The sequence below is a fragment of the Carcharodon carcharias genome, chromosome 13 (assembly GCF_017639515.1).
Source record: "Carcharodon carcharias isolate sCarCar2 chromosome 13, sCarCar2.pri, whole genome shotgun sequence".
NCBI lineage: Eukaryota > Metazoa > Chordata > Chondrichthyes > Lamniformes > Lamnidae > Carcharodon > Carcharodon carcharias.
Window position 1 is genome coordinate 59,276,404 of NC_054479.1, and position 26,607 is coordinate 59,303,010.

General features: G+C 44.5%; 12 non-coding genes across 12 annotated transcripts; all 12 read left to right on the forward strand.

Annotated features, from left to right (window-relative positions):
- The first annotated feature begins 74 nt into the window (after nucleotides 1–74).
- trnal-caa lies at nucleotides 75–193 on the forward strand. Its single transcript has 2 exons — nucleotides 75–112; nucleotides 148–193. It is a non-coding gene; the product is annotated as a tRNA-Leu (tRNA).
- Nucleotides 194–1,190: 997 nt separating this feature from the next.
- Nucleotides 1,191–1,309, forward strand: trnal-caa. The gene is made up of 2 exons: nucleotides 1,191–1,228; nucleotides 1,275–1,309. It is a non-coding gene; the product is annotated as a tRNA-Leu (tRNA).
- Nucleotides 1,310–2,300: 991 nt separating this feature from the next.
- trnal-caa lies at nucleotides 2,301–2,419 on the forward strand. The gene is made up of 2 exons: nucleotides 2,301–2,338; nucleotides 2,374–2,419. It is a non-coding gene; the product is annotated as a tRNA-Leu (tRNA).
- Nucleotides 2,420–3,415: 996 nt separating this feature from the next.
- On the forward strand, nucleotides 3,416–3,534 carry trnal-caa. Its single transcript has 2 exons — nucleotides 3,416–3,453; nucleotides 3,489–3,534. It is a non-coding gene; the product is annotated as a tRNA-Leu (tRNA).
- Nucleotides 3,535–4,530: 996 nt separating this feature from the next.
- On the forward strand, nucleotides 4,531–4,649 carry trnal-caa. Its single transcript has 2 exons — nucleotides 4,531–4,568; nucleotides 4,604–4,649. It is a non-coding gene; the product is annotated as a tRNA-Leu (tRNA).
- Nucleotides 4,650–6,757: 2,108 nt separating this feature from the next.
- On the forward strand, nucleotides 6,758–6,876 carry trnal-caa. The gene is made up of 2 exons: nucleotides 6,758–6,795; nucleotides 6,831–6,876. It is a non-coding gene; the product is annotated as a tRNA-Leu (tRNA).
- A 997-nt stretch (nucleotides 6,877–7,873) lies between these two features.
- trnal-caa lies at nucleotides 7,874–7,992 on the forward strand. The gene is made up of 2 exons: nucleotides 7,874–7,911; nucleotides 7,958–7,992. It is a non-coding gene; the product is annotated as a tRNA-Leu (tRNA).
- Nucleotides 7,993–8,984: 992 nt separating this feature from the next.
- On the forward strand, nucleotides 8,985–9,103 carry trnal-caa. The gene is made up of 2 exons: nucleotides 8,985–9,022; nucleotides 9,058–9,103. It is a non-coding gene; the product is annotated as a tRNA-Leu (tRNA).
- Nucleotides 9,104–12,327: 3,224 nt separating this feature from the next.
- trnaw-cca lies at nucleotides 12,328–12,446 on the forward strand. The gene is made up of 2 exons: nucleotides 12,328–12,365; nucleotides 12,401–12,446. It is a non-coding gene; the product is annotated as a tRNA-Trp (tRNA).
- Nucleotides 12,447–13,439: 993 nt separating this feature from the next.
- trnaw-cca lies at nucleotides 13,440–13,558 on the forward strand. Its single transcript has 2 exons — nucleotides 13,440–13,477; nucleotides 13,513–13,558. It is a non-coding gene; the product is annotated as a tRNA-Trp (tRNA).
- Nucleotides 13,559–15,670: 2,112 nt separating this feature from the next.
- trnal-caa lies at nucleotides 15,671–15,789 on the forward strand. The gene is made up of 2 exons: nucleotides 15,671–15,708; nucleotides 15,755–15,789. It is a non-coding gene; the product is annotated as a tRNA-Leu (tRNA).
- Nucleotides 15,790–20,133: 4,344 nt separating this feature from the next.
- Nucleotides 20,134–20,252, forward strand: trnal-caa. The gene is made up of 2 exons: nucleotides 20,134–20,171; nucleotides 20,218–20,252. It is a non-coding gene; the product is annotated as a tRNA-Leu (tRNA).
- Nucleotides 20,253–26,607: the final 6,355 nt, after the last annotated feature.

Below are 26,607 nucleotides of genomic sequence, written 5' to 3' on the forward strand. Positions count from 1 at the left end.
GAGAAAATGGTGTGCTCCAGTTCAGTTAGTGTACAGAATATGGAGCACACGTCACCCACCTCAAACCATAACTTGTCAGGATGGCCGAGTGGTCTAAGGCGCCAGACTCAAGGAGTGTGACTCCTTTCCATGTAATGGCTTGGTGAATTCTGGTCCCTTTCTAGGGGCGTGGGTTCAAATCCCACTCCTGACATTAATTTTTTCAAATGCTCTCGTCAGCTTACATTTCCTGCCAGATCTCCTGAAATTTGCGCCTGCTACATTATACCACTTCAACGCTATTTACGTCTCAATGCAAACACAAGTTACGCCTCCACAACCATGTTCATCAGACACAGAACTTTACATGTAATATGCCTCATGCATCAAATCACACTTTTCACACAATCAAGACCCAAACTGCAAACACACCACTCTGAGCAAAGTGCATTTATACCTGGCTCCTTGCTGTATTCCACATTGCTGTCTAGGACTGCATCTTTCAATGCCTTGGCATACACTGCTGTTTCTCAAACCCAGGCCAACTGTTTCGAACAATGCCACTTCTTCTACACAAAAACAACTCACTTCAACTCCCTTACTTTGGTAAGTACTTGCAAGGAATTCAGTGACTTTAACATTCCAACTCATCCCCGGATGTGAAGCACATTACTGACCAATGACATGCCTTTGAATGCTGGGCCTTTCAGGTGGTAATGTTCAGAGTAATACCATTGGCCAGGGGCACAGGGGCTGCAAATTCCCTTCGTTCAATTCCAATATTGGGAGCTGGTTCTCATTGACTGGACTTCAGCCGTCGCAGGTCCATCACGTTAATGTCATGAAAAGAAAGTCATGTGAATGAGAGGCTGGAATGTCCGCTTTGAAGGATTATGTCTTACTGCCGTGTTTTTTGAAGGACTTGTGTTCCAATGGCGACTGTGTTGCTTGCGTCTGGTCAAGATGGAAGCCAAAATGTGTCTCAAAAAATGATGTGTGCTGCAAGGTGGTTAAACGGCTTTTGATGAATGAAAGCTGTGAGTCTGAAGGTTGTTTGTGGAGCAGGAAAGGAGAATTTTGTCACTGCCTGTTAAATCAAGCACGAGCAATTGATGGGTATGCTTTGTCACTGCAAAAGAGACAACGGTGTGCTCCAGTTCAGTTAGTGTACAGAATATGGAGCACACGTCACCCACATCAAACAATAACTTGTCAGGATGGCCGAGTGGTCTAAGGCGCCAGACTCAAGGAGTGTGATTCCTTTCCTTGTAATGGCTTGGTGAATTCTGTTCCCTTTCTAGGGGCATGGGTTCAAATCCCACTCCTGACATTAATTTTTCAAATCCTTTCGTCAGCTTACATTTCCTGACATCTCTCCTGAAATTTGCGCCTGCCACATGGTACCACTTCAACGCTATTTACGTCTCAATACAAACACAAGTTACGCCTCCACAACCATGTCCATCACAAAACTTTACATGTAATATGCTTCATGCATCAAATCACACTTTTAACACAATCAAGACCCAAACTGCAAACACACCACTCTGAGCAAACTGCATTTATACCTGGCTCCTTGCTGTATTCCACATTGCTGTCTAGGACTGCATCTTTCAATGCCTTGGCATACACTGCTGTTTCTCAAACCCAGGCCAACTGTTTCGAACAATGCCACTTCTTCTACACAAAAACAACTCACTTCAACTCCCTTACTTTGGTAAGTACTTGCAAGGAATTCAGTGACTTTAACATTCCAACTCATCCCCGGAGGTGAAGCACATTACTGACCAATGACATGCCTTTGAATGCTGGGCCTTTCAGGTGGTAATGTTCAGAGTAATACCATTGGCCAGGGGCACAGGGGCTGCAAATTCCCTTCGTTCAATTCCAATATTGGGAGCTGCTGCTCATTGACTGGTCTTCAGCCGTCACAGGTCCATCACGTTAATGTCATGAAAAGAAAGTCATGTGAGTGAGAGGCTGGAATGTCCGCTTTGAAGGATTATGTCTTACTGCCGTGTTTTTTGAAGGACTTGTGTTCCAATGGCGACTGTGTTGCTTGCGTTTGGTCAAGATGGAAGCCAAAATGTGTCTCAAAAAATGATGTGTGCTGCAAGGTGGTAAAATGGCTGTTGCTGAATGAAAGCTGTGAGTCTGAAGTTTGTTTGTGGAGCAGGAAAGGAGAATTTTGTCACTGCCTGTTAAATCAAGCATGAGCAATTGATGGGTATGCTTTGTCACTGCAAAAGAGAAAATGGTGTGCTCCAGTTCAGTTAGTGTACAGAATATGGAGCACACGTCACCCACTCAAACCATAACTTGTCAGGATGGCCGAGTGGTCTAAGGCGCCAGACTCAAGGAGTGTGACTCCTTTCCATGTAATGGCTTGGTGAATTCTGGTCCCTTTCTAGGGGCGTGGGTTCAAATCCCACTCCTGACATTAATTTTTTCAAATGCTCTCGTCAGCTTACATTTCCTGCCAGATCTCCTGAAATTTGCGCCTGCTACATTATACCACTTCAACGCTATTTACGTCTCAATGCAAACACAAGTTACGCCTCCACAACCATGTCCATCAACACAGAACTTTACATGTAATATGCCTCATGCATCAAATCACACTTTTCACACAATCAAGACCCAAACTGCAAACACACCACTCTGAGCAAACTGCATTTATACCTGGCTCCTTGCTGTATTCCACATTGCTGTCTAGGACTGCATCTTTCAATGCCTTGGCATACACTGCTGTTTCTCAAACCCAGGCCAACTGTTTCGAACAATGCCACTTCTTCTACACAAAAACAACTCACTTCAACTCCCTTACTTTGGTAAGTACTTGCAAGGAATTCAGTGACTTTAACATTCCAACTCATCCCCGGAGGTGAAGCACATTACTGACCAATGACATGCCTTTGAATGCTGGGCCTTTCAGGTGGTAATGTTCAGAGTAATACCATTGGCCAGGGGCACAGGGGCTGCAAATTCCCTTCGTTCAATTCCAATATTTGGAGCTGGTTCTCATTGACTGGTCTTCAGCCGTCACAGGTCCATCACGTTAATGTCATGAAAAGAAAGTCATGTGAGTGAGAGGCTGGAATGTCCGCTTTGAAGGATTATGTCTTACTGCCGTGTTTTTTGAAGGACTTGTGTTCCAATGGCGACTGTGTTGCTTGCGTCTGGTCAAGATGGAAGCCAAAATGTGTCTCAAAAAATGATGTGTGCTGCAAGGTGGTTAAACTGCTTTTGATGAATGAAAGCTGTGAGTCTGAAGGTTGTTTGTGGAGCAGGAAAGGAGAATTTTGTCACTGCCTGTTAAATCAAGCACGAGCAATTGATGGGTATGCTTTGTCACTGCAAAAGAGACAACGGTGTGCTCCAGTTCAGTTAGTGTACAGAATAAAGAGCACACGTCACCCACATCAAACAATAACTTGTCAGGATGGCCGAGTGGTCTAAGACGCCAGACTCAAGGAGTGTGACTCCTTTCCTTGTAATGGCTTGGTGAATTCTGGTCCCTTTCTAGGGGTGTGGGTTCAAATCCCACTCCTGACATTAATTTTTTCAAATGCTCTCGTCAGCTTACATTTCCTGCCAGATCTCCTGAAATTTGCGCCTGCTACATTATACCACTTCAACGCTATTTACGTCTCAATGCAAACACAAGTTACGCCTCCACAACCATGTCCATCACTCACAGAACTTTACATGTAATATGCCTCATGCATCAAATCACACTTTTCACACATTCAAGACCCAAACTGCAAACACACCACTCTGAGCAAACTGCATTTATACCTAGCTCCTTGCTGCATTCCACATTGCAGTCTAGGACTGCATCTTTCAATGCCATGGCGTACACTGCTGTTTCTCAAACCCAGGCCAACTGTTTCGAACAATGCCACTTCTTCTACACAAAAACAACTCACTTCAACTCCCTTACTTTGGTGAGTACTTGCAAGGAATTCAGTGACTTTAACATTCCAACTCAACCCGGATGTGAAGCACATTACTGACCAATGACATGCCTTTGAATGCTGGGCCTTTCAGGTGGTAATGTTCAGAGTAATACCATTGGCCAGGGGCACAGGGGCTGCAAATTCCCTTCGTTCAATTCCAATATTGGGAGCTGGTTCTCATTGACTGGACTTCAGCCGTCAGAGGTCCATCACGTTAATGTTATGAAAAGAAAGTCATGTGAGTGAGAGGCTGGAATGTCCGCTTTGAAGGATTATACCTTACTGCCGTGTTTTTTGAAGGACTTGTGTTCCAATGGCGACTGTGTTTCTTGCGTTTGGTCAAGATGGAAGCCAAAATGTGTCTCAAAAAATGATGTGTGCTGCAAGGTGGTAAAATGGCTGTTGCTGAATGAAAGCTGTGAGTCTGAAGTTTGTTTGTGGAGCAGGAAAGGAGAATTTTGTCACTGCCTGTTAAATCAAGCATGAGCAATTGATGGGTATGCTTTGTCACTGCAAAAGAGAAAATGGTGTGCTCCAGTTCAGTTAGTGTACAGAATATGGAGCACACGTCACCCATCGCAAACCATAACTTGTCAGGATGGCCGAGTGGTCTAAGGCGCCAGACTCAAGGAGTGTGACTCTTTTCCATGTAATGGCTTGGTGAATTCTGGTCCCTTTCTAGGGGAGTGGGTTCAAATCCCACTCCTGGCATTAATTTTTTCAAATGCTCTCGTCAGCTTACATTTCCTGCCAGATCTCCTGAAATTTGCGCCTGCTACATTGTACCACTTCAACGCTATTTACGTCTCAATGCAAACACAAGTTACGCCTCCACAACCATGTACATCACACACAGAACTTTACATGTAATATGCCTCATGCATCAAATCACATTTTTCACACAATCAAGACCCAAACTGCAAACACACCACTCTGAGCAAACTGCATTTATACCTAGCTCCTTGCTGCATTCCACATTGCAGTCTAGGACTGCATCTTTCAATGCCATGGCGTACACTGCTGTTTCTCAAACCCAGGCCAACTGTTTCGAACAATGCCACTTCTTCTACACAAAAACAACTCACTTCAACGCCCTTACTTTGATAAGTAATTGGAAGGAATTCAGTGACTTTAACATTCCAACTCATCCCCGGATGTGAAGCACATTACTGACCAATGACATGCCTTTGAATGCTGGGCCTTTCAGGTGGTAATGGTCAGAGTAATACCATTGGCCAGGGGCACAGGGGCTGCAAATTCCCTTCGTTCAATTCCAATATTTGGAGCTGGTTCTCATTGACTGGACTTCAGCCGTCGCAGGTCCATCACGTTAATGTCATGAAAAGAAAGTCATGTGAATGAGAGGCTGGAATGTCCGCTTTGAAGGATTATGTCTTACTGCCGTGTTTTTTGAAGGTCTTGTGTTCCAATGGCGACTGTGTTGCTTGCGTCTGGTCAAGATGGAAGCCAAAATGTGTCTCAAAAAATGATGTGTGCTGCAAGGTGGTTAAACGGCTTTTGATGAATGAAAGCTGTGAGTCTGAAGGTTGTTTGTGGAGCAGGAAAGGAGAATTTTGTCACTGCCTGTTAAATCAAGCACGAGCAATTGATGGGTATGCTTTGTCACTGCAAAAGAGACAACGGTGTGCTCCAGTTCAGTTAGTGTACAGAATATGGAGCAGACGTCACCCACCTCAAACAATAACTTGTCAGGATGGCGGAGTGGTCTAAGGTGCCAGATTCAAGGAGTGTGATTCCTTTCCTTGTTATTGCTTGGTGAATTCTGTTCCCTTTCTTGGGGCATGGGTTCAAATCCCACTCCTGACATTAATTTTTCAAATGCTTTCGTCAGCTTACATTTCCTGACATCTCTCCTGAAATTTGCGCCTGCCACATGGTACCACTTCAACGCTATTTACGTCTCAATACAAACACAAGTTACGCCTCCACAACCATGTCCATCACAAAACTTTACATGTAATATAATTCATGCATCAAATCACACTTTTAACACAATCAAGACCCAAACTGCAAACACACCACTCTGAGCAAACTGCATTTATACCTGGCTCCTTGCTGTATTCCACATTGCTGTCTAGGACTGCATCTTTCAATGCCTTGGCATACACTGCTGTTTCTCAAACCCAGGCCAACTGTTTCGAACAATGCCACTTCTTCTACACAAAAACAACTCACTTCAACTCCCTTACTTTGGTAAGTACTTGCAAGGAATTCAGTGACTTTAACATTCCAACTCATCCCCGGAGGTGAAGCACATTACTGACCAATGACATGCCTTTGAATGCTGGGCCTTTCAGGTGGTAATGTTCAGAGTAATACCATTGGCCAGGGGCACAGGGGCTGCAAATTCCCTTCGTTCAGTTCCAATATTGGGAGCTGCTGCTCATTGACTGGTCTTCAGCCGTCACAGGTCCATCACGTTAATGTCATGAAAAGAAAGTCATGTGAGTGAGAGGCTGGAATGTCCGCTTTGAAGGATTATGTCTTACTGCAGTGTTTTTTGAAGGACTTGTGTTCCAATGGCGACTGTGTTGCTTGCGTTTGGTCAAGATGGAAGCCAAAATGTGTCTCAAAAAATGATGTGTGCTGCAAGGTGGTAAAATGGCTGTTGCTGAATGAAAGCTGTGAGTCTGAAGTTTGTTTGTGGAGCAGGAAAGGAGAATTTTGTCACTGCCTGTTAAATCAAGCATGAGCAATTGATGGGTATGCTTTGTCACTGCAAAAGAGAAAATGGTGTGCTCCAGTTCAGTTAGTGTACAGAATATGGAGCACACGTCACCCATCGCAAACCATAACTTGTCAGGATGGCCGAGTGGTCTAAGGCGCCAGACTCAAGGAGTGTGACTCCTTTCCATGTAATGGCTTGGTGAATTCTGGTCCCTTTCTAGGGGCGTGGGTTCAAATCCCACTCCTGACATAAATTTTTTCAAATGCTCTCGTCAGCTTACATTTCCTGCCAGATCTCCTGAAATTTGCGCCTGCTACATTATACCACTTCAACGCTATTTACGTCTCAATGCAAACACAAGTTACGCCTCCACAACCATGTTCATCAGACACAGAACTTTACATGTAATATGCCTCATGCATCAAATCACACTTTTCACACAATCAAGACCCAAACTGCAAACACACCACTCTGAGCAAAGTGCATTTATACCTGGCTCCTTGCTGTATTCCACATTGCTGTCTAGGACTGCATCTTTCAATGCCTTGGCATACACTGCTGTTTCTCAAACCCAGGCCAACTGTTTCGAACAATGCCACTTCTTCTACACAAAAACAACTCACTTCAACTACCTTACTTTGATAAGTAATTGGAAGGAATTCAGTGACTTTAACATTCCAACTCATCCCCAGATGTGAAGCACATTACCGACCAATGACATGCCTTTGAATGCTGGGCCTTTCAGGTGGTAATGTTCAGAGTAATACCATTGGCCAGGGGCACAGGGGCTGCAAATTCCCTTCGTTCAATTCCAATATTTGGAGCTGGTTCTCATTGACTGGACTTCAGCCGTCGCAGGTCCATCACGTTAGTGTCATGAAAAGAAAGTCATGTGAATGAGAGGCTGGAATGTCCGCTTTGAAGGATTATGTCTTACTGCCGTGTTTTTTGAAGGTCTTGTGTTCCAATGGCGACTGTGTTGCTTGCGTCTGGTCAAGATGGAAGCCAAAATGTGTCTCAAAAAATGATGTGTGCTGCAAGGTGGTTAAACGGCTTTTGATGAATGAAAGCTGTGAGTCTGAAGGTTGTTTGTGGAGCAGGAAAGGAGAATTTTGTCACTGCCTGTTAAATCAAGCACGAGCAATTGATGGGTATGCTTTGTCACTGCAAAAGAGACAACGGTGTGCTCCAGTTCAGTTAGTGTACAGAATATGGAGCAGACGTCACCCACCTCAAACAATAACTTGTCAGGATGGCCGAGTGGTCTAAGGTGCCAGACTCAAGGAGTGTGATTCCTTTCCTTGTAATGGCTTGGTGAATTCTGTTCCCTTTCTTGGGGCATGGGTTCAAATCCCACTCCTGACATTAATTTTTCAAATGCTTTCGTCAGCTTACATTTCCTGACATCTCTCCTCAAATTTGCGCCTGCCACATGGTACCACTTCAACGCTATTTACGTCTCAATACAAACACAAGTTACGCCTCCACAACCATGTCCATCACAAAACTTTACATGTAATATAATTCATGCATCAAATCACACTTTTAACACAATCAAGACCCAAACTGCAAACACACCACTCTGAGCAAACTGCATTTATACCTGGCTCCTTGCTGTATTCCACATTGCTGTCTAGGACTGCATCTTTCAATGCCTTGGCATACACTGCTGTTTCTCAAACCCAGGCCAACTGTTTCGAACAATGCCACTTCTTCTACACAAAAACAACTCACTTCAACTCCCTTACTTTGGTAAGTACTTGCAAGGAATTCAGTGACTTTAACATTCCAACTCATCCCCGGAGGTGAAGCACATTACTGACCAATGACATGCCTTTGAATGCTGGGCCTTTCAGGTGGTAATGTTCAGAGTAATACCATTGGCCAGGGGCACAGGGGCTGCAAATTCCCTTCGTTCAGTTCCAATATTGGGAGCTGCTGCTCATTGACTGGTCTTCAGCCGTCACAGGTCCATCACGTTAATGTCATGAAAAGAAAGTCATGTGAGTGAGAGGCTGGAATGTCCGCTTTGAAGGATTATGTCTTACTGCAGTGTTTTTTGAAGGACTTGTGTTCCAATGGCGACTGTGTTGCTTGCGTTTGGTCAAGATGGAAGCCAAAATGTGTCTCAAAAAATGATGTGTGCTGCAAGGTGGTAAAATGGCTGTTGCTGAATGAAAGCTGTGAGTCTGAAGTTTGTTTGTGGAGCAGGAAAGGAGAATTTTGTCACTGCCTGTTAAATCAAGCATGAGCAATTGATGGGTATGCTTTGTCACTGCAAAAGAGAAAATGGTGTGCTCCAGTTCAGTTAGTGTACAGAATATGGAGCACACGTCACCCATCTCAAACCATAACTTGTCAGGATGGCCGAGTGGTCTAAGGCGCCAGACTCAAGGAGTGTGACTCCTTTCCATGTAATGGCTTGGTGAATTCTGGTCCCTTTCTAGGGGCGTGGGTTCAAATCCCACTCCTGACATTAATTTTTTCAAATGCTCTCGTCAGCTTACATTTCCTGCCAGATCTCCTGAAATTTGCGCCTGCTACATTATACCACTTCAACGCTATTTACGTCTCAATGCAAACACAAGTTACGCCTCCACAACCATGTTCATCAGACACAGAACTTTACATGTAATATGCCTCATGCATCAAATCACACTTTTCACACAATCAAGACCCAAACTGCAAACACACCACTCTGAGCAAAGTGCATTTATACCTGGCTCCTTGCTGTATTCCACATTGCTGTCTAGGACTGCATCTTTCAATGCCTTGGCATACACTGCTGTTTCTCAAACCCAGGCCAACTGTTTCGAACAATGCCACTTCTTCTACACAAAAACAACTCACTTCAACTACCTTACTTTGATAAGTAATTGGAAGGAATTCAGTGACTTTAACATTCCAACTCATCCCCGGATGTGAAGCACATTACTGACCAATGACATGCCTTTGAATGCTGGGCCTTTCAGGTGGTAATGTTCAGAGTAATACCATTGGCCAGGGGCACAGGGGCTGCAAATTCCCTTCGTTCAATTCCAATATTTGGAGCTGGTTCTCATTGACTGGACTTCAGCCGTCGCAGGTCCATCACGTTAGTCTCATGAAAAGAAAGTCATGTGAATGAGAGGCTGGAATGTCCGCTTTGAAGGATTATGTCTTACTGCCGTGTTTTTTGAAGGTCTTGTGTTCCATTGGCGACTGTGTTGCTTGCGTCTGGTCAAGATGGAAGCCAAAATGTGTCTCAAAAAATGATGTGTGCTGCAAGGTGGTTAAACGGCTTTTGATGAATGAAAGCTGTGAGTCTGAAGGTTGTTTGTGGAGCAGGAAAGGAGAATTTTGTCACTGCCTGTTAAATCAAGCACGAGCAATTGATGGGTATGCTTTGTCACTGCAAAAGAGACAACGGTGTGCTCCAGTTCAGTTAGTGTACAGAATATGGAGCAGACGTCACCCACCTCAAACAATAACTTGTCAGGATGGCGGAGTGGTCTAAGGTGCCAGACTCAAGGAGTGTGATTCCTTTCCTTGTAATGGCTTGGTGAATTCTGTTCCCTTTCTTGGGGCATGGGTTCAAATCCCACTCCTGACATTAATTTTTCAAATGCTTTCGTCAGCTTACATTTCCTGACATCTCTCCTGAAATTTACGCCTGCCACATGGTACCACTTCAACGCTATTTACGTCTCAATACAAACACTAGTTACGCCTCCACAACCATGTCCATCACAAAACTTTACATGTAATATGATTCATGCATCAAATCACACTTTTAACACAATCAAGACCCAAACTGCAAACACACCACTCTGAGCAAACTGCATTTATACCTGGCTCCTTGCTGTATTCCACATTGCTGTCTAGGACTGCATCTTTCAATGCCTTGGCATACACTGCTGTTTCTCAAACCCAGGCCAACTGTTTCGAACAATGCCACTTCTTCTACACAAAAACAACTCACTTCAACTCCCTTACTTTGGTAAGTACTTGCAAGGAATTCAGTGACTTTAACATTCCAACTCATCCCCGGAGGTGAAGCACATTACTGACCAATGACATGCCTTTGAATGCTGGGCCTTTCAGGTGGTAATGTTCAGAGTAATACCATTGGCCAGGGGCACAGGGGCTGCAAATTCCCTTCGTTCAGTTCCAATATTGGGAGCTGCTGCTCATTGACTGGTCTTCAGCCGTCACAGGTCCATCACGTTAATGTCATGAAAAGAAAGTCATGTGAGTGAGAGGCTGGAATGTCCGCTTTGAAGGATTATGTCTTACTGCAGTGTTTTTTGAAGGACTTGTGTTCCAATGGCGACTGTGTTGCTTGCGTTTGGTCAAGATGGAAGCCAAAATGTGTCTCAAAAAATGATGTGTGCTGCAAGGTGGTAAAATGGCTGTTGCTGAATGAAAGCTGTGAGTCTGAAGTTTGTTTGTGGAGCAGGAAAGGAGAATTTTGTCACTGCCTGTTAAATCAAGCATGAGCAATTGATGGGTATGCTTTGTCACTGCAAAAGAGAAAATGGTGTGCTCCAGTTCAGTTAGTGTACAGAATATGGAGCACACGTCACCCACATCCAAAAATAACTTGTCAGGATGGCCGAGTGGTCTAAGACGCCAGACGCAAGGAGTGTGACTCCTTTCCTTGTAATGGCTTGGTGAATTCTGGTCCCTTTCTAGGGGCGTGGGTTCAAATCCCACTCCTGATATTAATCTTTTCAAATGCTCTCGTCAGCTTACATTTCCTGCCAGATCTCCTGAAATTTGCGCCTGCTACATTATACCACTTCAACGCTAATTACGTCTCAATGCAAACACAAGTTACGCCTCCACAACCATGTCCATCACACACAGAACTTTACATGTAATATGCCTCATGCATCAAATCACACTTTTCACACAATCAAGACCCAAACTGCAAACACACCACTCTGAGCAAACTGCATTTATACCTAGCTCCTTGCTGCATTCCACATTGCAGTCTAGGACTGCATCTTTCAATGCCATGGCGTACACTGCTGTTTCTCAAACCCAGGCCAACTGTTTCGAACAATGCCACTTCTTCTACACAAAAACAACTCACTTCAACGCCCTTACTTTGATAAGTAATTGCAAGGAATTCAGTGACTTTAACATTCCAACTCATCCCCGGATGTGAAGCACATTACTGACCAATGACATGCCTTTGAATGCTGGGCCTTTCAGGTGGTAATGTTCAGAGTAATACCATTGTCCAGGGGCACAGGGGCTGCAAATTCCCTTCGTTCAATTCCAATATTTGGAGCTGGTTCTCATTGACTGGACTTCAGCCGTCGCAGGTCCATCACGTTAATGTCATGAAAAGAAAGTCATGTGAATGAGAGGCTGGAATGTCTGCTTTGAAGGATTATGTCTTACTGCCGTGTTTTTTGAAGGACTTGTGTTCCAATGGCGACTGTGTTGCTTGCGTCTGGTCAAGATGGAAGCCAAAATGTGTCTCAAAAAATGATGTGTGCTGCAAGGTGGTTAAACTGCTTTTGATGAATGAAAGCTGTGAGTCTGAAGGTTGTTTGTGGAGCAGGAAAGGAGAATTTTGTCACTGCCTGTTAAATCAAGCACGAGCAATTGATGGGTATGCTTTGTCACTGCAAAAGAGAAAATGGTGTGCTCCAGTTCAGTTAGTGTACAGAATATGGAGCACACGTCACCCACTTCAAACAATAACTTGTCAGGATGGCCGAGTGGTCTAAGGTGCCAGACTCCAAGAGTGTGATTCCTTTCCTTGTAATGGCTTGGTCAATTCTGGTCCCTTTCTAGGGGCGTGGGTTCAAATCCCACTCCCGACAATTTTTCAAATGCTTTCGTCAGCTTACATTTCCTGACATCTCTCCTGAAATTTGCGCCAACCACATGGTACCACTTCAACGCTATTTACGTCTCAATACAAACACAAGTTACGCCTCCACAACCATGTCCATCACACACAAAACTTTACATGTAATATGGCTCATGCATCAAATCACACTTTTCACACAATCAAGACCCAAACTGCAAACACACCACTCTGAGCAAACTGCGTTTATACCTGGCTCCTTGCTGCATTCCACATTGCAGTCTAGGACTGCATCTTTCAATGCCTTGGCATACACTGCTGTTTCTCAAACCCAGGCCAACTGTTTCGAACAATGCCACTTCTTCTACACAAAAACAACTCACTTCAACTCCCTTACTGTGGTAAGTACTTGCAAGGAATTCAGTGACTTTAACATTCCAACTCATCCCCGGATGTGAAGCACATTACTGACCAATGACATGCCTTTGAATGCTGGGCCTTTCAGGTGATAATGTTCAGAGTAATGCCATTGGCCAGGGGCACAGGGGCTGCAAATTCCCTTCGTTCAATTCCAATATTGGGAGCTGTTGCTCATTGACTGGTCTTCAGCCGTCACAGGTCCATCACGTTAATGTCATGAAAAGAAAGTCATGTGAATGAGAGGCTGGAATGTCTGCTTTGAAGGATTATGTCTTACTGCCGTGTTTTTTGAAGGACTTGTGTTCCAATGGCGACTGTGTTGCTTGCGTCTGGTCAAGATGGAAGCCAAAATGTGTCTCAAAAAATGATGTGTGCTGCAAGGTGGTTAAACTGCTTTTGATGAATGAAAGCTGTGAGTCTGAAGGTTGTTTGTGGAGCAGGAAAGGAGAATTTTGTCACTGCCTGTTAAATCAAGCACGAGCAATTGATGGGTATGCTTTGTCACTGCAAAAGAGAAAATGGTGTGCTCCAGTTCAGTTAGTGTACAGAATATGGAGCACACGTCACCCACTGCAAACAATAACTTGTCAGGATGGCCGAGTGGTCTAAGGTGCCAGACTCCAAGAGTGTGATTCCTTTCCTTGTAATGGCTTGGTCAATTCTGGTCCCTTTCTAGGGGCGTGGGTTCAAATCCCACTCCTGACAATAATTTTTCAAATGCTTTCGTCAGCTTACATTTCCTGACATCTCTCCTGAAATTTGCGCCAACCACATGGTACCACTTCAACGCTATTTACGTCTCAATACAAACACAAGTTACGCCTCCACAACCATGTCCATCACACACAAAACTTTACATGTAATATGGCTCATGCATCAAATCACACTTTTCACACAATCAAGACCCAAACTGCAAACACACCACTCTGAGCAAACTGCGTTTATACCTGGCTCCTTGCTGCATTCCACATTGCAGTCTAGGACTGCATCTTTCAATGCCTTGGCATACACTGCTGTTTCTCAAACCCAGGCCAACTGTTTCGAACAATGCCACTTCTTCTACACAAAAACAACTCTTTTCAACTCCCTTACTGTGGTAAGTACTTGCAAGGAATTCAGTGACTTTAACATTCCAACTCATCCCCGGATGTGAAGCACATTACTGACCAATGACATGCCTTTGAATGCTGGGCCTTTCAGGTGATAATGTTCAGAGTAATGCCATTGGCCAGGGGCACAGGGGCTGCAAATTCCCTTCGTTCAATTCCAATATTGGGAGCTGTTGCTCATTGACTGGTCTTCAGCCGTCACAGGTCCATCACGTTAATGTCATGAAAAGAAAGTCATGTGAATGAGAGGCTGGAATGTCGGCTTTGAAGGATTATGTCTTACTGCCGTGTTTTTTGAAGGACTTGTGTTCCAATGGCGACTGTGTTGCTTGCGTTTGGTCAAGATGGAAGCCAAAATGTGTCTCAAAAAATGATGTGTGCTGCAAGGTGGTTAAACGGCTGTTGCTGAATGAAAGCTGTGAGTCTGAAGGTTGTTTGTTGAGCAGGAAAGGAGAATTTTGTCACTGCCTGTTAAATCAAGCATGAGCAATTGATCGGTATGTTTTGTCACTGCGCACGAGACAACGGTGTGCTCCAGTTAAGTTAGTGTACAGAATATGGAGCACACATCAACCTAAACAAATAGCAATTGTTCAGTATGGCGGAGTTCTCTCAGGTGCTAGACTTAAGGAGTGTGATTCCTTTCCTTGTAATGGCTTGGTGAATTCTGGTCCCTTTCTAGGGGTGTGGGTACAAATCCCACTCCTGGCATTAATTTTTCAAATGCTCTCATCAGCTTACATTTCCTGCCAGCCTCTCCTGAAATTTGCGACTGCCATATTTTACCACTTCAAAGCAATTTACGCCTCAATACAAACACAAGTTACGCCTCCACAACCATGTCCATCACACACAAAACTTTACATGTAATATGCCTCATGCATTAAATCACACTTTTGACACAATCAAGACCCAAACTGCAAACACACCACTCTGAGCAAACTGCATTTATACCTGGCTCCTTGCTGCATTCCACATTGCTGTCTAGGACTGCATCTTTCAATGCCTTGGCATACACTGCTGTTTCTCAAACCCAGGCCAACTGTTTCGAACAATGCCACTTCTTCTACACAAAAACAACTCACTTCAACTCCCTTACTGTGGTAAGTACTTGCAAGGAATTCAGTGACTTTAACATTCCAACTCATCCCCGGAGGTGAAGCACATTACTGACCAATGACATGCCTTTGAATGCTGGGCCTTTCAGGTGGTAATGTTCAGAGTAATACCATTGGCCAGGGGCACAGGGGCTGCAAATTCCCTTCGTTCAATTCGAGTATTGGGAGCTGTTGCTCATTGACAGGTCTTCAGCCGTCACAGGTCCATCACGTTAATGTCATGAAAACAAAGTCATGTGAGTGAGAGGCTGGAATGTCCGCTTTGAAGGACTATGTCTTACAGCCGTGTTTTTTGAAGGACTTGTGTTCCAGTGGCGACTGTGTTGCTTGCGTTTGGTCAAGATGGAAGCCAAAATGTGTCTCAAAAAATGATGTGTGCTGCAATGTGGTAAAATGGCTGTTGGTGTATAAAAGCTGTGAGTCTGAAGGTTGTTTGTGGAGCAGGAAAGGAGAATTTTGTCACTGCCTGTTAAATCAAGCACGATCAATTGATGGGTATGCTTTGTCACTGCAAAAGAGACAACGGTGTGCTCCAGTTCAGTTAGTGTACAGAATATGGAGCACACGTCACCCACATCAAACAATAACTTGTCAGGATGGCCGAGTGGTCTAAGGTGCCAGACTCAAGGAGTGTGATTCTTTTCCTTGTAATGGCTTGGTGAATTCTGTTCCCTTTCTAGGGGCGTGGGTTCAAATCCCACTCCTGACAATAATTTTTCAAATGCATTCGTCAGCTTACATTTCCTGACATCTCTCCTGAAATTTGCGCCAACCACATGGTACCACTTCAACGCTATTTACGTCTCAATACAAACACAAGTTACGCCTCCACAACCATGTCCATCACACACAAAACTTTACATGTAATATGGCTCATGCATCAAATCACACTTTTCACACAATCAAGACCCAAACTGCAAACACACCACACTGAGCAAACTGCGTTTATACCTGGCTCCTGGCTGCATTCCACATTGCTGTCTAGGACTGCATCTTTCAATGCCTTGGCATACACTGCTGTTTCTCAAACCCAGGCCAACTTTTTCGAACAATGCCACTTCTTCTACACAAAAACAACTCACTTCAACTCCCTTACTGTGGTAAGTACTTGCAAGGAATTCAGTGACTTTAACATTCCAACTCATCCCCGGATATGAAGCACATTACTGACCAATGACATGACTTTGAATTCTGGGCCTCTCAGGTGGTAATGTTCAGAGTAATGCCATTGGCCAGGGGCACAGGGGCTGCAAATTCCCTGCGTTCAATTCCAATATTGGGAGCTGCTGCTCATTGACTGGTCTACAGCCGTCACAGGTCCATCACGTTAATGTAATGAAAAGAAAGTCATGTGAATGAGAGGCTGGAATGTCCGCTTTGAAGGATTTTGTCTTACTGCCGTGTTTTTTGAAGGACTTGTGTTCCAATGGCGACTGTGTTGCTTGCAATTGGTCAAGATGGAAGCCAAAATGTGTCTCAAAAAATGATGTGTGCTGCAAGGTGGTAAAACGGCTGTTGCTGAATGACAGCTGTGAGTCTGAAGGTTGTTTGTGGAGCAGGAAAGGAGAATTTTGTCACTGCCTGTTAAATCAAGCACGAGCAATTGATGGGTATGCTTTGTCACTCCAAAAGAGACATTGGTGTGCTCCAGTTCAGTTAGTGTACAGAATATGGAGCACACGTCACCCACATCAAACAATAACTTTTCAGGATGGCCAAGTGGTCTAAGGCGCCAGACTCAATGAGTGTGATTCCTTTCCTTGTAATGGCTTGGTGAATTCTGGTCCCTTTCTTGGGGTGTGGGTTCAAATCCCACTCCTGGCATTAATTTTTCAAATGCTCTCGTCAGCTTACATTTCCTGCCAGCCTATCCTGAAATTTGCGACTGCCAAATTTTACCACTTCAACGCTATTTATGGCTCAAAAGAAACACAAGTTACGCCTCCACAACCATGTCCATCACACACAAAACTTTACATGTAATATGCCTCATGCATCAAATCACACTTTTCACACAATCAAGACCCAAACTGCAAACACACCACTCTGAGCAAACTGCATTTATACCAGGCTCCTTGCTGCATTCCACATTGCTGTCTAGGACTGCATCTTTCAATGCCTTGGCATACACTGCTGTTTCTCAAACCAAGGCCAACTGTTTCGAACAATGCCACTTCTTCTACACAAAAACAACTCACTTCAACTCCCTTACTTCGGTAAGTACTTGCAAGGAATTCAGTGACTTTAACATTCCAACTCATCCCCGGATGTGAAGCACATTACTGACCAGTGACATGCCTTTGAATGCTGGGCCTTTCAGGTGGTAATGTTCAGAGTAATGCCATTGGCCAGGGGCACAGGGGCTGCAAATTCCCTGCGTTCAATTCCAATATTGGGAGCTGGTTCTCATTGACTGTACTTCAGCCGTCGCAGGTCCATCACGTTAATGTCATGAAAAGAAAGTCATGTGAATGAGAGGCTGGAATGTCCGCTTTGAAGAATTATGTCTCACTGCCGTGTTTTTTGAAGTCCTTGTGTTCTAATGGCAACTGTGTTGCTTGCATTTGGTCAAGATGGAAGCCAAAATGTGTCTCAGAAAATGATGTGAGCTGCAAGGTGAGTAAAATGGCTGTTGATGAATGAAAGCAGTGAGTCTGAAGGTTGTTTGTGGAGCAGGAAAGGAAAATTTTGGCACTGCCTGTTAAATCAAGCACGAGCAATTGATGGCTATGTTTTGTCACTGCAAAAGAGACAACGGTGTGCTCCAGTTCAGTTAGTGTACAGAATATGGAGCACACGTCACCCACATCAAACAATAACTTGTCAGGATGGTTGAGTGGTCTTGGGCGCCAGACTCAAGGAGTGTGATTCCTTTCCTTGTAATGGCTTGGTGAATTCTAGTCCCTTTCTAGGGGCGTGGATTCAAATCCCACTCCTGACATTAATTTTTCAAATGCTCTCGTCAGTTTACATTTCCTGCCAGCCTATCCTGAAATTTGCGACTGCCACATTTTACCATTTCAACGTTATTTATGCCTCAATACAAACACAAGTTACGCCTCCACAACCATGTCCATCACACGCAAAACTTTACATGTAATATGCCTCATGCATCAAATCACACTTTTCACACAATCCAGACCCAAACTGCAAACACACCACTCTGAGCAAACTGCATTTATACCTTGCTCCTTGCTGCATTCCACATTGCAGTCTAGGACTGCATCTTTCAATGCCATGGCGTACACTGCTGTTTCTCAAACCCAGGCCAACTGTTTCGAACAATGCCACTTCTTCTACACAAAAACAACTTACGTCAACTCCCTTACTTTGGTAAGTACTTGCAAGGAATTCAGTGACTTTAACATTCCAACTCATCCCCGGAGGTGAAGCACATTACTGACCAATGACATGCCTTTGAATGCTGGGCCTCTCAGGTGGTAATGTTCAGAGTAATGCCATTGGCCAGGGGCACAGGGGCTGCAAATTCCCTTCGTTCAATTCCAATATTGGGAGCTGCTGCTCATTGACTGGTCTAAAGCCGTCGCAGGTCCATCACGTTAATGTCATGAAAAGAAAGTCATGTGAATGAGAGGCTGGAATGTCCGCTTTGAAGGATTATGTCTTACTGCCGTGTTTTTTGAAGGACTTGTGTTCCAATGGCGACTGTGTTGCTTGCGTTTGGTCAAGATGGAAGCCAAAATGTGTCTCAAAAAATGATGTGGGCTGCAAGGTGGTTAAACGGCTGTTGCTGAATGAAAGCTGTGAGTCTGAAGGTTGTTTGTGGAGCAGGAAAGGAGAATTTTGTCACTGCCTGTGAAATCAAGCACGAGCAATTGATGGGTATGCTTTGTCACTGCAAAAGAGACAACGGTGTGCTCCAGTTCAGTTAGTGTACAGAATATGGAGCACATGTCACCCGCATCAAACAATAACTTGTCAGGATGGCTGAATGGTCTAAGGTGCCAGACTCAAGGGGTGTGATTCCATTCCTTGTAATGGCTTAGTGAATTCTGTTCCCTTTCTAGGGGTGTGGGTTCAAATCCCACTCCTGATATTAATTTTTCAAATGCTTTCGTCAGCTTACATTTCCTGACATCTCTCCTGAAATTTGCGCCTGCCACATAGTACCACTTCAACGCTATTTACGTCTCAATACAAACACAAGTTACGCCTCCGCAACCATGTCCATCACACACAAAACTTTACATGTAAAATGCCTCATGCATCAAATCACACTTTTAACAAAATCAAGACCCAAACTGCAAACACACCACTCTGAGCAAACTGCATTTATACCTGGCTCCTTGCTGCATTCCACATTGCTGTCTAGGACTGCATCTTTCAATGCCTTGGCATACACTGCTGTTTCTTAAACCAAGGCCAACTGTTTCGAACAATGCCACTTCTTCTACACAAAAACAACTCACTTCAACTCCCTTACTTTGGTCAGTACTTGCAAGGAATTCAGTGACTTTAACATTCCAACTCATCCCCGAATGTGAAGCACATTACTGACCAATGACATGACTTTGAATGCTGGGCCTTTCAGGTGGTAATGTTCAGAGTAATGCCATTGGCCAGGGGCACAGGGGCTGCAAATTCCCTGCGTTCAATTCCAATATTGGGAGCTGGTTCTCATTGACTGGACTTCAGCCGTCGCAGGTCCATCACGTTAATGTCATGAAAAGAAAGTCATGTGAGTGAGAGGCTGGAATGTCCGCTTTGAAGGATTATGTCTCACTGCCGTGTTTTTTGAAGGACTTGTGTTCTAATGGCAACTTTGTTGCTTGCAATTGGTCAAGATGGAAGCCAAAATGTGTCTCAGAAAATGATGTGAGCTGCAAGGTGGTAAAATGGCTGTTGATGAATGAAAGCTGTGAGTCTGAAGGTTGTTTGTGGAGCAGGAAGGGAAAATTTTGGCACTGCCTGTTAAATCAAGCACGAGCAATTGATGGCTATGTTTTGTCACTGCAAAAGAGACAACGGTGTGCTCCAGTTCAGTTAGTGTACAGAATATGGAGCACACGTCACCCACATCAAACAATAACTTGTCAGGATGGCCGAGTGGTCTAAGGCACTAGACTCAAGGAGTTTGATTCCTTTGCTTGTAATGGCTTGGTGAATTCTGGTCCCTTTCTAGGGGCGTGGGTTCAAATCCCACTCCTAACATTAATTTTTCAAATGCTTTCGTCAGCTTACATTTCCTGACAGCTCTCCTGAAATTTGCGCCTGCCACATGGTACCACTTCAACGCTATTTACGTCTCAATACAAACGCAAGTTACGCATCCACAACCATGTCCATCACACACAAAACTTTACATGTAATATGCCTCATGCATCAAATCACACTGTTAACACAATCAAGACCCAAACTGCAAACACACCACTCTGAGCAAACTGCTTTTATACCTAGCTCCTTGCTGCATTCCACTTTGCATTCAAGGACTGCATCTTTCAATGCCATGGCGTACACTGCTGTTTCTCAAACCCAGGCCAACTGTTTCGAACAATGCCACTTCTTCTACACAAAAACAACTCACTTCAACTCCCTTACTTTGGTCAGTACTTGCAAGGAATTCAGTGACTTTAACATTCCAACTCATCCCCGGATGTGAAGCACATTACTGACCAATGACATGCCTTTGAATGCTGGGCCTTTCAGGTGATAATGTTCAGAGTAATGCCATTGGCCAGGGGCACAGGGGCTGCAAATTCCCTGCGTTCAATTCCAATATTGGGAGCTGCTGCTCATTGACTGGTCTTCAGCCATCGCAAGTCCATCACGTTAATGTCATGAAAGGCAAGTCATGTGAATGAGAGACTGAAATGTCCGCTTTGAAGGATTATGTCTTGCTGCCGTGTTTTTTGAAGGACTTGTGTTCCAATGGCGACTGTGTTGCTTGCGTCTGGTCAAGCTGGATGCCAAAATGTGTCTCAAAAAATGATGTGTGCTGCAAGGTGGTTAAACGGCTGTTGATGAATGAAAGCTGCGAGTCTGAACTTTGTTTGTGGAGCCGGAAAGCAGAATTTTGTCACTGCCTGTTAAATCAAGCATGAGCAATTGATGGTTGTGCTTTGTCACTGCACAAGAGACAACGGTGTGCTCCAGTTCAGTTAGTGTACAGAATTTGCAGCACACATCAAAAGTAATGAATAACAATTTGACAGGATGGCTGAGTTGTGTAAGGTGCCTGACTCAAGTAGTGAGATTCCTTACCTTGCAATGGCTTGGTAAATTCTGGTCCCTTTTTTGGGGCGTGGGTTCAAATCCCCCTCCTGACAATACTTTTCAAATGCTCTCGTCAGCTTACATTTCCTGCCAGCTCTCCTGAAATTTGCGCCTGCCACATTTTACCACTTCAACACTATTTACGCCTCAATACAAACACAAGTTACGCCTCCACAACCATGTCCATCACACACAAAACTTTACATGTAAAATGCCTCATGCATCAAATCACACTTTTAACAAAATCAAGACCCAAACTGCAAACACACCACTCTGAGCCAACTGCATTTATACCTGGCTCCTTGCTGCATTCCACATTGCATTCTAGCACTGCACCTTTCAATGCCATGGGGTACACTGTTGTTTCTCAAAACCAGGCCAACTGCTTCAAACAATGCCACTTCTTCTACACAGAAACAACTCACTTCAACTCCCTTACTTTGGCAAGTACTTGCAAGTATACCATTGAATTTATCTTTCCAAGTCATCCCCTGATGAGAAGCAGAATACTGACACACCCCCTTTCCAATAATTTATATAGAATTTTCTTTTCCCACCTATTTCCATTTTTTAAATGTATTTCCATCCATTCTTTTAACTTTACCTTTTTGGATTCCTTCACCCCACCCCACCCTGTCTAGGGCCATCTGTAAATTTTGTGTCCTGCGTTCTACCCTTAATTAGCACATTCTTTAGATAATATCACCACATTCAACATCTCTTTGTCCTTTTGTCTGTGACATCTTTTGGTTATCTCCACGTATCACTGACCCTTTACCCAGTTCAACTTGTCCCACATCTCCCCCCACCCCTTGAAGCAGCTTATATTTCACCTCTCTTCTATTTTTACTCAGTTCTGTTGAAGTGTCATTCGGACTCGAAACATTGAATGTGTTCCTCTCTGCAGATGCTGCCAGACCTGCTGAGTTTTTCCAGGTATTTTTGTTTTTGTTTACTGACAAACTAGATGCCTTTGAATGCTGGGCCTTTCAGGTGGTAATGTTCAGAGTAATGCCATTGGCCAGGGGCACAGGGGCTGCAAATTCCCTTCGTTCAATTCCAATATTGGGAGCTGCTGCTCATTGTCTGGTCTTCAGCCATCGCAGGTCTATCACGTTAATGTCATGAAAAGAAAGGCATGTGAATGAGAGGGTGAAATGTCCGCTTTGAAGGATTATTCCCTTCTGCTGTGTTTTTTGAAGGACTTGTGTTCCAATGGCAACTCTGTTGCTTGCGATTGGTGAAGCTGGTGGCAGAAATGTGTCTCAGAAAATGATGTTTGCTGCAAGGGGGTAAATGGCTGTTCGTGTATAAAAGCTGTGAGTCTGAAGGTTGTTTGTGGAGCAGGAAAGGAGAATTTTGGCACTGCCTGTTAAATCAAACACGAGTCAATTGATGGTTGTGCTTTGTCACTACACAAGAGACAACGGTGTGCTCCAGTTCAGTTAGTGTACAGAATTTGCAGCACACACTGGCAATCTTGAGCAGCTGCTCAACAACGGAAATACGTGGGAAAAAAAAATCTATATAAATTATTGGAGTGGTCTCAGGTACCAGACTCACGGAGTGTGATGCCTTGCAATGGCTTGGTGAATTCTGGTCCCTTTCTCTGGGCAAGGGTTCAAATCCCACTCCTGACGTTCCTTTTTCAACCGCACAAATGTTCTCGCCTGCCTACATTTCCTGCCAGCCTCTCCTGAAATTTACGCCTGCCACATTTTACCACTTCAACGCTATTTACGCCTCAATACAATCACAAGTTATGCCTCCACAACCATATCCATGACACACAAAACTTTACACGTAATATGCGTCATGGATCAAATCACACTTCTCACACAATCAAAACCCAAACTGCAAACACACCACTCTGAGCAAACTGCATTTATACCTGGCTCCTTGCTGCATTCCACATTGCAGTCTAGGACTGCATCTTTCAATGCCATGGCGTACACTGCTGTTTCTCAAACCCAGGCCAACTGTTTCGAACAATGCCACTTCTACACAAAAACAACTCACTTCAACTCCCTTACTTCGGCAAGTACTTGCAAGGTTATCAGTGACTTTAACTTACCAAGTCATCTGCTGGTGAGAAGCACAGTACTGACAGACTAGATGCCTTTGAAGAACAAAAACAGAATTACCTGGAAAAACTCATCAGGCCTGGCAGCATCGGCGGAAAAGGACAAAGTTGATGTTTTGAGTCCTCATGACCCTTCAACAGAAATAAGTAAAAATAGGAGAGGGGTGAAATATAAGCTGGTTTAAGGTGGGGCGGGGGGGGTGTTTGTGTGTGTGTGGGGGGGTGGTGAGAAGTAGTGGTGTCGGTGGTTGTAGGGACAAGCAAGCAGTGATAGGAGCAGATAACTAAAAGATGTCACAAACAAAAGAACAAAGAGGTGTTGAAGGTGGTGATATTATCTAAATGAATGTGCTAATTAAGAATGTACAGCAGGACAGCTCTAGTGGGGGTGGGGTGAAATAAGACTAAAAGGGCATAAAAGGTATAAATTTAAATATAATGGTAATAGGTGGGAAAAAAATCTATATAAATTATTGGAAAAAACAAAAGGGAGGGGGAAGAAATGGAAAGGGGGTGGGATGGAGAAGGGAGTTCAAGACCTAAAGTTGTTGAACTCAATATTCAGTCTTGACGGCTGTGAAGTGCCTAGTTGGAAGGTGAGATGCTGTTCCTCCAGTTTGCATTGAGCTTCACTGGAACAATGCAGCAAGCCAAGGACAGACATGTGGGCAAGAGACCAGGGTGGAGTGTTAAAATTGCAAGCGACATGGAGGTCTGGGTCATTCTTGCGGACAGTCCAAAGGTGTTCTGCAAAGCGGTCACCCAGTCTGCGATTGGTCTCTCCAATGTAGAGGAAACCGCATTGGGACCAACGAATGCAGTAGACTAAGTTGGGGGAAATGCAAGTGAAATGCTGCTTCACTGGAGAGGATTGTTTGGGCCTTTGGATGGTTAGGAGAGAGGAAGTGAAGGGGCAGGTTTTGCATATTTTGCGTATGCATGGGGAGGTGCCATAGGTGGCTGTTGAGGAGTAGGGGGTGATGGAGGAGTGGACCAGGGTGTCACTGAGGGAACGATCCCTATGGAATGCCGCCAGGGGGGGTGAAGGGAAGATGTGTTTGGTGGTGGCATCGTGCTGGAGTTGGCGGAAATGGCGGAGGATGATCATTTGAATGCGGAGGCTGCTGGGGTGATAAATGAGGACAAGAGGGTCCCTATCATATTTCTGGGAGGGAGGCAAAGGCGTGAGGGCAGATGCATGAGAGATGGCCCGGACCCGGTTGAGGGCCCTGTCAACTACCGTGGGTGGAAAACCTTGGTTAAGGAAGAAGGAGGACATGTCAGAGGAACTGTTTTTGAAGGTAGCATTATCAGAACAGGTGCAACTGAGGTGAAGGAACTGAGAGAATGGGATGGAGTCCTTACAGGAAGCGAAGTGTGAGGAGCTGTAGTCGATGTAGCTGTGGGAGTCGGTAGGCTAGTAATGGATATTGGTGGACAGTCTATCACCAGAGATTGAGACAGAGAGGTCAAGAGAGGGAAGGGAAGTGGCAGAGATGGACCATGTGAAAATGATGGGGGGGGTGGAGATTGGAAGCAAAATTAATAAATTTTTCCGGGTCCCGACGAGAGCATGAAGCAGCACCGAAGTAATCATCGATGTACCGGAGGAAGAGTTGTGGGAGGGGGAATGTTCCACATACCCGATAAAGAGACAGGCATAGCTGGGGCCCATGCGGGTACCCATAGCCACACCTTTTATTTGGAGGAAGTGACAGGAGTTAAAGGAGAAATTGTTCAGCGTGAGAACAAGTTCAGCCAGATGGAGGAGAATAGTGGTGGATGGGGATTGTTATGGGCCTCTGTTCGAGGAAGAAGCTAAGAGCCCTCAGACCATCCTGGTGGGGGATGGAGGTGTAGAGGGATTGGATGTCCATGGTGAAGAGAAGGTGGTTGGGGCCAGGGAACTGGAAATTGTTGATGTGACATAAGGTGTCAGAGGAATCACAGATGTAGGTGGGAAGGGACTGGACAAGGGGAGAGAGAAGGGAGTTAAGATAACGAGAAATGAGTTCCATCTAAGGGCCCAAACACTCCTTTCAAGTGAAGCAGCATTTTACTTGCATTTTCCCCAACTTAGTCTACTGCATTCGTTGCTCCCAATGCGGTTTTCTCTACATTGGAGAGACCAAACGCAGACTGGGCGACCACTTTGCAGAATACCTTCCGTCTGTCCGCAAGAATGACCCAGACCTCGCTGTTGCTTGCCATTTTAACACTCCACCCTGCTCTCTTGCCCACATATCTGTCCTTGGCTTGCTGCACTGTTCCAGTGAAGCTCAACGCAAACTGGAGAAACAGCACCTCATCTTCTGACTAGTCACTTTGCAGCCTTCCGGACTGAATATTGAGTTCAACAACTTTAGATCTTGAATGACCTCCTCCATCCCCACCCCCTTTCTGTTTCTTCCCCCTCCCTTTTGTTTTTTCCAATAATTTATATAGATTTTTTTTTCCACCTATTTCCATTATATTTAAATCTATACCTTTATGCTCTTTTAGTCTTATTTCATCCCACCCCCACCAGAGCTATCTGTACCTTGAGTGTCCTGCTATGCATTCTTAATTAGCACATTCTATTAGATTATATCACCATCTTCAATACCTCTTTGTTCTTTTGTCTGTAACATCTTTTGGTTATCTGCTCCTATCACTGCCTGCTTGTCGCTACAACCATCCCTGCCCCCCCCAACCCTCCACTTCTTCCCCCCACCCCCCCGCACTTCTCTCCCCACCCCCCCCCACCTTAAATCAGCTTATATTTCACCCCTCTCCTATTTTTACTTAGTTCTGTTAAAGGGTCATTCGGACTCAGAAACATTGACTGTGTTCCTCTCTGCAGATGCTGCCAGACCTGCTGAGTTTTTCCAGGTATTTTTGTTTTTGTTTACTGACAAACTAGATGCCTTTGAATGCTGGGCCTTTCAGGTGGTAATGTTCAGAGTAACGCCTCAATACAAACACAAGTTACACTTCCACAACCATGTCCATGACACACAAAACTTTACACATAATATACCTCATGTTTCAAATGACACTTCTCCCACAATCATGACCCAAACTGCAAACACACCACTCTGAGCAAACTGCATTTATACCTAGCTCCTTGCTGCATTCCACATTGCATTCTAGCACTGCATCTTTCAATGCCATGGGGTACACTGTTGTTTCTCAAAACCAGGACAACTGCTTCAAACAATGCCACTTCTT